Here is a 12,048-nt window from a genome sequence, read left to right as displayed (position 1 = left end):
CTTTTGTAGCCCCACTTGGAAGCCCAGCTCTTGTAGGCCCCATTTTGAAGACCCTAGCCTGAAGCTGTATAGAGGGGTGAGTTACATGAAATACAAAACCGAGCTATCTGCTAAATACAGGACATGTAAAAACACACACACACACACACACACCTGCTTTCTTTCATACTTAACAGTTAAGAGGAGCAAGGGCATTAATTATTTACTGGAAGGGGGCTTTGTGCCTTTTATAGAGTCCTAGTTTGAAAGCAGGAGAAGGGGGGAGCAGAGGGAGGAGGAGTGTCTTTTTAGTAAATGATGAACGTATTTATTAGGAGCCTGAACCTGATTTCTACACAGTGATGGACTGCTACAGTCTGCATTGCAACACGTTAGGTTCTCCAATTAGGGAGTAATGGAAGGAGGTGGGGATGAGAGAGCAATTTTTCTAAAAATCAAACATTCTTGTGCAATCTTAGTAGTGTATTAACTTAGGGCCTGGTTCAACAGATCTGTTCTGGCCCTGGGTTGATTTCCTCAACCTTATAAAATCTACTATGTTGATTTAGAGGCTGATTTTAACACACACTTTTTGGGGGGTGAAAAAGTTATATGTGATATGTATTGTGTCTTTACCCCTTCCTCTCTAACCTTAACACAGCTGTCTGTACCACCCCAGTGACAGAGATACAGCAGGTGTACATCTGTCCAAGCTAGCTTTGATCTAGCTAGTTTAAGTAACAGTAGCAGTGAAGCCATGGCAGCATGGGCTATACACCTGTGCCTGGGACCCTGGGTATGTACTTGGACAGCTAGCCCATGCTGCCATCTGCTGCTGGTGCAGCTTCTTTGCTTTTGGTACCTGAACTAGCTAGCTCAAAGCTAGCTCGGTGAGGTCTGCATGTGCTGCTGTCACACTTCTAATGGCAGTGTAGACATCTCCTAAGTCAGTGTCAGTAACTACTGTGGTTGAAAATGAAGTGTTAAAAGACAAATGTATTTTTTTTTTTTTAAATGAGCAAGATTGTAGAAATATTAGTCACCCAGATGAACAGCTTGTTCTGAAGACATTCTTGACTTGTGAGTTTGTGTGAGAGAATATGCCTGGTCCAGATTTGGTGGTTCTTCTGACAGCTGATTGCTGTTCTGGGACAGTTATTCGTAAGCGAAAATTTCAAGAAGAAAGACTTGAGTTCCTTCAAATATGCTTTGACGCAACTGTTGGAGTGCCAGGAATTTGTGTTACCGTCTGATTAGCTCTAGTTTACATAGGGAGAATTGCCAAGTTTATATTGCTGTCTTTAATTATAATGGAGCTGGCCCCTCATACCAGAAAGATCATTAGAGAGACTGGAGTTTGTAGCTCTGACCTGACATCTTGCAGCTGCAAAATATCATGCTGTAGCTGCACATTTTTATTCTTAAGTGCTTCAAGTTGTAAAATACTTTCACTCACTCTCATACAAATGAGACTTGGTATGCAAGCCCACCATTGATATTTGTTCATCATACAGGAACAGAATGTTACAGTACCTTTATAGGTCATTCTTGGGTAGTCATTAGAGAAATGTAAATATGTACTCCGTATGTATACTTTCTCTGAAGGTTTTAATGACTACTTCCAGACAACTTCACTAACAGAGTAGAAGTTGTAAGCAAATAGTTTATGTAAAACATTAGTATTGTTATATTTATAAATAGGAGACCAAACAATGCAGAGTTAAGATTCTGCAAGCAAACGTAACTTTGGCCATATAATCCTCACCTTCTACCCAACTGATTGATAAGTGGTAAAACTATAGAAACTCTCCACTTCATTGACTAAAACTGTAAGACGCTTTAAACAGGTGTATCAGCATATGGATGTGCTACTCCGCTATCTGCTGTCAAAATAGAGGACAGCATCAGATTTGCATGCAGTTCCAGGATTTCGGGGTTTGTGTGTTTTTGGGGAGGGAGGTTTGAGGTAGATACACGTGTCTGTGTATAAGGGGTCTTACAAGTAGAGAAATTTTTAGATACCACTTGAAATATAGTAACTGGAGGCTTTTATGTTTCCATTTTTAAACTTTTTAAAAAAAATTATGGTCTAAAAGCTAGTAAAAAAGTATCTTGTAAGTATTTATGTATTTTTTTTTTTATTGGCATACATGCTCTTTTTACTAACTGTGACCTGAAGTCATCTAAATGTTTTTCCTGTGACAAGATAATGTATCTGTATAATGGCTTCTTACCTCTACATTTTTAAAGAAGTAATTGCCTTTGTCAATACCACTCTTTACCTGACAGAAGGGATTAAATATCATGTGCTCACCCATCAGTAGGGTGAATTTCCTCCACTACATCTTCCTTATCCACTACTCAACTGGTTGTCAGTGGATAAATGGGTGGAAAATGACTGCTGCTGAGGCACGTTAGTATGCAGTTACCTCTGTGGAAAGGAAAGTGACATTGGCTCAAGGACTGGTGGGTCATGGTGTCTTTTAGTAGAATCACTGGAGGAGTCACTGAATTGAAGATGAGGTCTAAGATTCCCCCATCTGCTCTCCCTTATGATAGGAAGGGTGTGCATAGGTGCTCTCAGTCAGGAGCAGAAACTCTACCGGGCTGCTCTGGTGGCTGACATGTTTTCCTTCCTGGATGTGGAGGAGGGTGGTACAGGAGGCCCATGAATAACTGAATGACTTTGAGGGAAAGATTAACTTGGTGAACTGCCAACCGTAGTAATCAGTGTTCCTTTTCAATGTATCTTTAACACAAAGAGCTAGAAGCTGTCTTGTTAACAAAAGTTTAAACGGAGGAGTTCATAACCTCTGTCAGGACTTAACAGTTTTGAAAAGTTTTGGGAGTTTTACAGTGAGTGACTTTCTCCAAAATTGACTTCCCAACTATTTGAAAAATACTTGGACGCTAGTTCTCATTGCAGGTAACAGAACAGAACTTCAGATTTCCAGACCAAGCCATTTTTGAGCTGACATAGTAAGAGAAGTTATCCTCATTTCTTAAGATGAAAAGATCTCCCATTTGCCAGACTTGCTATGTCTAATTAGCCTCAAGTTTGGGGTAATTGGCAAGGGGGAGAATCTCACTGGGTCTGAAGACATTCATGAAACATTTTGGGTAAGGAGGCTTAGGAGGATTTAAAAAATGAAGCTTATGATGGAAAGCTTGTTCTAGCTTTGACAGGGGAGTAACTATCAGGTCTTCATTATGGCATTTGTACAGAAAGTTATAGGACTGCTCTTCTGTTAGACTCATAGCGCTTTATACTAGACAGTACGATTCCCCAGATTTTATAGAGCTTCACGAATCCCCCTATAAATGAGATTTTATTTTTGTGAAACCTGCTTTGCATGTAGTTTATAAATCTGATAAGAATATTTTCTGCTCCTGTTCTTTTTTTTTTTTTTTGGGGGGGGGGGGGAGGTCTTCTCCAAAAAGCCAAATAACTTTTTGTCTTGATTATATTTAGGTGTAACTTAAGACATGCCAGGAAAGTAAGAGGGAGATGTGTGTTGGAAAGAAGGTAAAAGAACAGTAGTACCAGAATATTTTTATAATTTAAAAACATTGTTCTATATAATAAAATTTGATGCTGGAAAACTAAATTTGCTTGGGGTCAGTAGCTTGTTGCAGGGTTGTTGGCACTGTCTCTTTTTAAAAAATAAAAATAAAAAAGTACTAAGCATTTGAGAGTGGAGATGGGAATAGCAAACAAAAATGGGAGGGAGGAAATAAAAGCACAAATCCTATTAACAGATGATAGAAACTAAGTTAAATTTTGGGTCTCGGATTCATGAGAGTCCCAGGTTACAGTGGTGTCTTTTCATAAACTGAATGTTTTAAGACTTAGCAGCAGCATGTGTAATGTTCAAACTCTCTGTGAGCAAAATTACTATAAAAGGGTGTGGTGGTGCTAAATAGCAATTTATAGTACCTAGCAGGTATATTTACTGTGTAACTGACGGCTACCACAAATAGTACTATTTTACCTTTTAATAGTAAAATACTTAGTGAAGATAATATTTAAAACAATTGCCACCTCTGACTATGAATTTTTTTGAAAGCTTTATATTACTCCTGTTGTGGAAAACATTACTGTTTTTGCCGAACTGCTTTCTGTCAAAGAAATGACATAATATATTACACCATAAATTCAGTAATTAAAAAATAAATGGTATCAATGGCAGAGATTTACCTTGGTTTCCTCTGCAGTGTCACAAATTGAACCATATTATGCATGTGTTTATATAGAAGTATTCATAGTCATGTATAACAAATAATACATAGGAGTATTTTCAAAATACAGATGGGTAATTGAGAACAGCCATACTGGGTCAGATGAAAGGTCCATCTAGCCCAGTATCCTGTCTTCTGACAGTGGCCAGTGCCAGGTACCCCAGAGGGAATGAACAGACCAGGTAATTATCAAGAAATCCATCCCGACTCCTTTTAGTAATAGGAGGTGGTGAGTGCAGAAATTGTAAGACTGACTTTTTTTTTTCCCTTAAGGGCTACGGGCCTGATCGTACATGCGTTGCTCCTCCTGAAGTCTCTAGGACAGCGGACCCTAAAGTGGGTTGGGACCCCTTTTGAATGGTGTGGCCAGGACTGGCTTAGACTTGCTGGGGCCCAGGGCTGAAGCCTGAGCCTCACTGCCCCAGGCCAAAGCCCGAGGGCTTCCGCCCTGGCTGGCGGGGCTCAGGTGGCAGGGGCGGAAGCCCTTGAGCTTCAGCTTTGGCCCCCCTGCCCAGAGCGGTAGAGCTCAGGCTTTGGTGCGCCCCCTCTCTCCCCCCTCACCTGGGGCAATGGGGCTCTGGCAGGCTCAGACCTTAGCCCCCCTTCGGGGGTTGTGAAGTAATTTTTGTTGTCACAAGGGGGTCATGGTGCAATGAAGTTTGAGAACCCCTGCTTTAGGAGTTTTGGTGTGCAAGGAATTCAGGAAGGGAGGGGAGTGTGGATAAAATGAGTGAGGGGAGACATAACTCTACAAATACATAAAGGGATGGTGCAAAGAGGACAGGAAGCTACAACCAAAAACTAGTGAGCTTGCAAGACCGCAGGGTTAAGTAGGTTAAGTATTTAGAAAAGCTCTAAACCCAATAACCACTAAACAATAGAGCCTGCTCTTACCTGGGGTTCTGGAATCTCCATTAATGAAGACTTTCAAGGTTCAGTAAGACGACATTCTATTCTTAAAAGCTTACAGTAGTCTTCTTCCCACTCCCTGGGGCAATGTGTTTTAGCTGCCCCGTTGGGGCACCTGCTGCATTGCTCCTACCCCAATTCAACTTACTTTCTTGCCAAGAGGGCTATGTGCTTCACTTGGTCTCCATTAAGCAGACACCCATCTCTCACTGTTGCTGATTGCTTTGTCTTCAACCATCATCTGGTCTCTTTCAGCATTGCCCATCAACTCCCACTTTTATGCCCTGTCACTTGGCCTTTCTATGACACCCATCCTATTAGCATTAGGGTGGATTGATTTTAAATCCAGGCGATTTTAAATCAGCAATATAAATCACCAGGTGGAAAGCTTTGATTTTAAATGATTTTAATCAACGGGAATGAGGATATGAGGTAGATAATACCACATCCGAGGTAGAAGCCAAACTCGAACAGCTTAATGGGACTAAATCGGGGGGCCCAGATAATCTTCATCCAAGAATATTAAAGGAACTGGCACATGAAATTGCAAGACCATTAGCAAGAATCTTTAATGAATCTGTAAACTCAGGGGTTGTACCGTATGACTGGAGAATTGCTAACATAATTCCTATTTTTAAGAAAAAAAGTGATCTGGGTAACTACAGGCCTGTTAGTTTGACATCTGTAGTATGCAAGGTCTTGGAATAAAATTTGAAGGAGCAAATAGTTAAGGACGTTGAGGTCAATGGTAATTGGGACAAAATACAGCATGGTTTTACAAAAGGTAGATCGTGCCAAACCAACCTGATCTCCTTCTTTGAGAAGGTAACAGAGTTTTTAGACAAAGGAAACACAGTGGATCTAATTTACCTCCATTTCAGTAAGGCATTTGATATGGTTCCACATGGGGAATTATTAGCTAAATTGGAAAAGATGGGGATCAATATGAAAATTGAAAGGTGGATAAGGAACTGGTTAAAGGGGAGACTACAATGGGTCATACTGAAAGGTGAACTGTCAGGCTGGAGGGAGATTATTAGTGGAGTTCCTCAGGGATTGGTTTTGGGACCAATCTTATTTAATCTTTTTATTACTGACCTTGGCACAAAAAGTGGGAATGCACTAATAAAGTTTGCGGATGAGACAAAGCTGGGAGGTATTGCCAATACAGAGAAGGACTGGGATATCATACAGGAAGATCTGGATGACCTTGTAAACTGAAGTAATAGGATGAAATTTAATAGTGAAAAGTGCAAGGTCATGCATTTAGGGATTAATAACAAGAATTTTGGTTATAAACTGGGGACGCATCAGTTGGAAGTAACAGAAGAGGAGAAGGACCTTGGATTATTGGTTGATCACAGGACGACTATGAGCCGCCAATGTGATATGGCCGTGAAAAAAGCTAATGCGGTCTTGGGATGCATCTGGCAAGGTATTTCCAGTGGAGATAAGAAGGTGTTAGTACCATTCTACAAGACACTGGTGAGACCTCATCTGGAATACTGTGTGCAGTTCTGGTCTCCCATGTTTAAGAAGGATGAATTCAAACTGGAACAGGTACAGAGAAGGGCTACTAGGATGAAACCTGTCTTATGAAAGGAGACTCAAAGAGCTTGGCTTGTTTAGCCTAACCAAAAGAAGGCTGAAGGGAGATATGATTGCTCTCTATAAATATATCAGAGGGATAAATACCAGGGAGGGAGAGGAATTATTTAAGCTCAGTACGAATGTGGACACAAGAACAAATGGATATAAACTGGCCATCAGGAAGTTTAGACTTGAAATTAGATGAAGGTTTCTAACCATCAGGAATGAAGTTCTGGAACAGCCTTCCAATGGGAGGAGTGGGGGCAAAAGACATATCTGGCTTCAAGACTAAGCTTGATAAGTTTATGGAGGGGATGGTATGATGGGATAGCCTAATTGTGGCAATTAATTGATCTTTGACTATTAACGGTAAATATGCCCAATGGCCTGTGATGGGATGTTAAATGGGATGGGTTCTGAATTACTACAGAGAATACTTTCCTGGGAGTCTGGCTGAGTCTTGCCCACATGCTCAGGGTTTAGCTGATCGCCATATTTGGAGTCGGGAAGGAATTTTTCTCAAGGGCAGATTGGCAGAGGCCATGGGGGGGGTTTGCCTTCCCCTGCAGTGTGGGGCATGGGTCAGTTGCTGGAGGATTCTCTGCATCTTGAAGTCCTTTAAACCATGATTTGAAGACTTCAGTAGCTCAGACATAGGTTAGGGGTTTGATATAGGAGTGGGTGGGTGAGATTCTGTGGCCTGCGTTGTGCAGGAGGTCAGACTAGACTATCATAATGGTCCCTTCTGACCTTAAAGTCTGAGTCTATGAGCAGCAGAGACCAAAACAAATACAGTAAAGTTCAGTACTGCGTTAAACGTAAACTACAGAAAAAGGGGAAGTTTAATTTTTTTTGACAAAATAAATTCTGTCCTTGTTTCATTTAAATTAAGATGATTAAAAGCAGCATTTTCCTTCTGTGTAGTAAAGTTTCAAAGCTGTATTAAGTCACTGTTCAGTTGTAAACTTTTGAAAGGACAACCCTAACGTCTTGTTCATAGTTACAAACATTTCAGAGTTACAAACAACTCCATTCCTGAGGTGCTCATAACTCTGAGGTTCTACTGTATAGCCATTAAAATGTTGATTTACAACTAATTAGAGCCTTTACATTAGATTGGTACACCTTTTTGCAACATAGGAGGGTATGCTATCATTCTATACGTTTTAAAGTAATTATATAGCTTAATGTTTTCAGATTATTACTTCTACATTGTTAGAATGTTAGAAAATGAATGATATACTGCTTATTTACGAAATAACTTTTTGCTCATGATTTATGTCAAGCTGCATTAGGATGGTAACTAGAATTTAAACAAATACACAAAACAGCATATACATTTTTTTTATTAAAGAAAACATACATAAACTTCTTTTATCTAAACAGTTGACATTTATAACTAAATTATAATAAGTTTAGGCCTTAACATATTTTGTATTACGTTCAGAATTAGCATTAAATAAGTTTATTTTAAAAAGAAAAACTTATAATTTAAATAAATATTTTTTTTATCCACTCTGATCAGCATTAATGACTTCTGATCTGCTCTAAGCCATCTGCCTGCCTGCCTGCCTCTCTTCCCTTTCTTTCCATTGATCTGGTGGTTGATTATCTCCATGCTTCACTCTCTTCCACCCTTGATTCTTTTTGACCCCCCTCCCATCACAAAGTCTTCCTGAAAACCCCCAGCCCTTGCTCATGCCCAACATCTTTCCTCCACTCTTCCTGTCATGCTAAAGAGACTCTGTGGTGGAAATCCAGGGACCATGCTGGCTTCTTCACTACAAATTTGTTCTCTACTTCAGGCCTGGCAATGCCCTAGTTAAACAACTAGATTGAATCTCACATATGCAGTGCCAGCTGCCTTTTAGGCACCTGTAACTCACTCCTTAAACCTTCCCTCTTCCTGCTTCGTTCTGAACAGGATCTCACTGACTTCTTCCAAGAGAAAATGGACAAATGTGATGTGACCTTCCCTTTTCCCTCGGCTTGTCTTGTCTTCCTTTCCTACAGGTCTCTTCACCCTTCTTCCCTGTGACTAATGTAGAAGTTTCTCATCTGCTCTCCTTGACTAACCCCTACATTTGCCCCAGTGATCTGATTCCATTTCCTGATCTCCCATGTGCCCACTCTCTCTCCTTCCCTTACTTGTCTCCTTAAGCTCCTGCTCTTGTGACTTTTTTCTCCTCAATACAAGTCTCTCTTATCTTAAAACAAACCCATCCTTGACAGTACTTGCCTTTCCAGTTACCACCCCACTGCCTTCTTCATCTCTAAGCTCAGAACATGCAGTTTAAAATGCACCTCTACCCCAATATAATGCTGTCCTCGGAGGCCAAAAAATCTTACTGCGTTATAGGTGAAACTGCATTATATCGAACTTGCTTTGATCCACCGGAGTGCGCAGCCCTGCCCCCTGGAGCACTGCTTTACCGCGTTATATCTGAATTCGTGTTATATTGGGTCGCATTATATCTGGGTAGAGGTGTAGTTATCTAGAGTTCCTTTCCCTCAGTTCCATCCTAGACCCTCTCCAATTCAGCTTGCACTCCTTTTACCTCACTGAAAGAGCTGTCACTAAAGTTTATGATCTCTTCCTTGGCAAAGTTCAGAACCAGCATTTCATTCTCATCCTCCTTGACCTGTCTGCACTGTCAACTATGCTCTTCTTGAAATCTTGTTTTCCATAACGCTATTCTCTCCTCATTTTCCTCCTACCTCTTACTGTTTTTTGGTATGTCCCTCTTCACCTCTTCCCCAATTTTCTTTGGAGTCCCACAGGGTTCTGTTTGGTCACCTTCTCTTCTCCCTCTATAGTTTATCTCTAGGTAATCTTATCTGCAAATGTAAGTTCAGCTACCCTTGCTATTCTGACAATTCACAGATCTGCCTCTCTACTCTGGACCTGTCACCTGTTCAAACTAAAATCTCAGGGTCTCTCTCTCTCTCTGTCTGACATCTGCTTGTGGGTGTCTAGCAGCTCAAGCTCAACATGGCTAAAACAGCTCTTAATCCCTACCACTGCCTGCCCTTCCTGTTCCTTTGTTGATCACTGTGGACAACACCACCATCCTGCCTGTCATGCAGGCCTGCAGCCTGCGTGCCATCTTTGACTCAGACTTCTCCAGGTCCTCACATCCAGGCTATGTCTAAGTCTTGCAGAATCTTTCTGAATCACATCTCTAAGATACAGCCTTTCTTATCCATCTGTGCCGCTGAAACTCTCGTCAAGGCTCTCCTTGCCTTGCAACTTGATTACTGCAACATTGTTCTCTCTGGTCTTGACAAATGCAGTCTTGGCCCTCCCATATCCATTCAGAATGCTGCTGCTGCAAAGATCACTTTCCTAGCCCATCACTTTGACTGTCACCCTCTTCTTTGTATACAAGTTTCCACCTTCTCTATCGTGCCAGACATAATCAGCTTATTTTTTTCTTTCAGTACACTTCACAGCCTGTTTCCACCCTACCTCTCTTCTCTAACTGTCGACGCGTTGACTCCTATCTCTGATCAGTCCATGATGCTGCCTCCATTTCCCACTTGTAAAATTTTCAAATGAGCATCTTTGTCCTTTCTCCCATGCTGCCCTTCATGCTTGGAAGGATCTCACTGTAAACATCTGCAAAACTAACTCCTTATCCTCTTTCAAAACCCTCCTTAGTCTCCTTTGAACATGATACCTACAAAAACCTTGGTAATGGTTAGCCTGCTAATGTAGGCAGACCACAGCCTGTGATGCTAACCAATATTGTCTTGTGCTCCCCTGTGTGTCTGTGTGCATCTGTCATCTCTTGTCTTATACAGGCGAGTCTCATCTTACGCGGGGGTTACGTTCCGCGCTTAGTGCGTAAAGCGAAAATCACGTATAGTCAAAATTACATTGAGTTGAATGGCGGGTGGAATCGCCCGCACTACAAGTACAGTATTAAAATTGTTGTTTTTCTTTCTTTTTTTTGTGTGTTTTTGTTTTTGCTGACCGCGTAAAGCTGAAATCGCGCATATTAAATGTGCGTAAGATGCGACAGACCTGTATATAGATTGTAAACTATCCGGGGACAGTCTTTTGTTCCGTGTTTATACACCACCTAGCACAACGTGGTCCTGGTCGACGATTCAAACTCTTAGGTGCTACACTAATACTAATATTAATAACAAAAGTCCTTCCTGCCAAAGTACAGAAGGATGGACAAAGTTATCTGCTAGAGATCTGTTGCAGTCCCAAAGATATGAGTAATGGTGCAAACTAGGAAGTTTAGAGACCTACCTAAGACTTGGACAGGGTGATGTTACTTGAAGAGAGATGGCTTGTTCTCGCTTTTTCATCCTCACAGGTATACTTCAAACTTTTTTTTTTCCAGTTTCAATTTGCAGTACTAAAACAATTGAGAGAGTGTAAAACTTTTAAAAAGATTCTACTAATCCCAAAATATACACATAGTCTAAGACTGCATCTTAATCTCAGTGTTTGTTTTGTTTGTTTGTTTCATGTCAACAAATTAAGCATGTTGTATCTATTGACCTGTCTGTTCCCCTTGTTCTTTCTATTTGTACACAGGTGTATTCTTTGATATCAGGTTCTATTTTTAGCCCATTTATATCCTGTTGAATCTCCATTTTCCTCTGGCATATGGTAGCTGCTGTTCTTGCTGTTCACATTGCTTGTTTGGGGGTGATTTTTGTAAATTACCTGAATATACAGTACTCAAATATTTAGTGACCAATAAAATCATTTAAAGAACACTAGTTCTACAGCTTAGACATCTGGGTTGGCCTTGATTGTGAATAGCTTGTCTGATGTAAATTTCTGTCTGTCTTTTCCCCACCTGTTCACTACAGTCATGCTGTTCACAGTGGAACTTGCATTAGAAAGGTGTTAACTTCAGATGAAGTACGTAATACCTGGAGGATTATAATATTTCCAGAATGTTGATCTTTCTTTGTAAGACTTCTTTGTTTGTTTCAGAAATGTCATATCCTTCAACATTGCACCAGTATTTAGATTTTTTCCAAGCAGATTGTATGTTTCACACTTGCGTCATTCCTGGTTGGTTTATTCTATTTAGAATCTGTCTCCTTGAGAGTGTGTGGTAGTAATTGAGAGTTTAGCAGTTCTTAATATGGAGAAGGCAGGGGGAAAACTACACACAGGCCACACATGTATGAATAATCTCTTTTTGGGGGGAAGATACAGCTGCAGGGATAGTTGGACTACTACAGGGGTTCTCAAACTTCATTGCACCATGACCCCCTTCTGACCCCAGGAGGGGAGACCGAAACCTGAGCCCACACAAGCCCCCCCCCGCTCCGGGCGGGGAAATGGAGGGGGGCTTG

The 12,048-nt window shown here is 40.9% G+C and overlaps 1 protein-coding gene across 2 annotated transcripts in view; it reads left to right on the top strand.

Moving 5' to 3' along the window:
* POC1A (POC1 centriolar protein A) overlaps window positions 1–12,048 on the top strand; it is a 112,516-nt gene that overhangs the window by 36,333 nt on the left and 64,135 nt on the right. The gene's annotated exons all lie outside the window — the stretch shown is intronic.

Source organism: Malaclemys terrapin, chromosome 7, assembly GCF_027887155.1.
Source record: "Malaclemys terrapin pileata isolate rMalTer1 chromosome 7, rMalTer1.hap1, whole genome shotgun sequence".
Taxonomy (NCBI): domain Eukaryota; kingdom Metazoa; phylum Chordata; order Testudines; family Emydidae; genus Malaclemys; species Malaclemys terrapin.
Note: the sequence above shows the minus strand (reverse complement) of the source record. Positions and strands in the feature narration are given on the sequence as shown.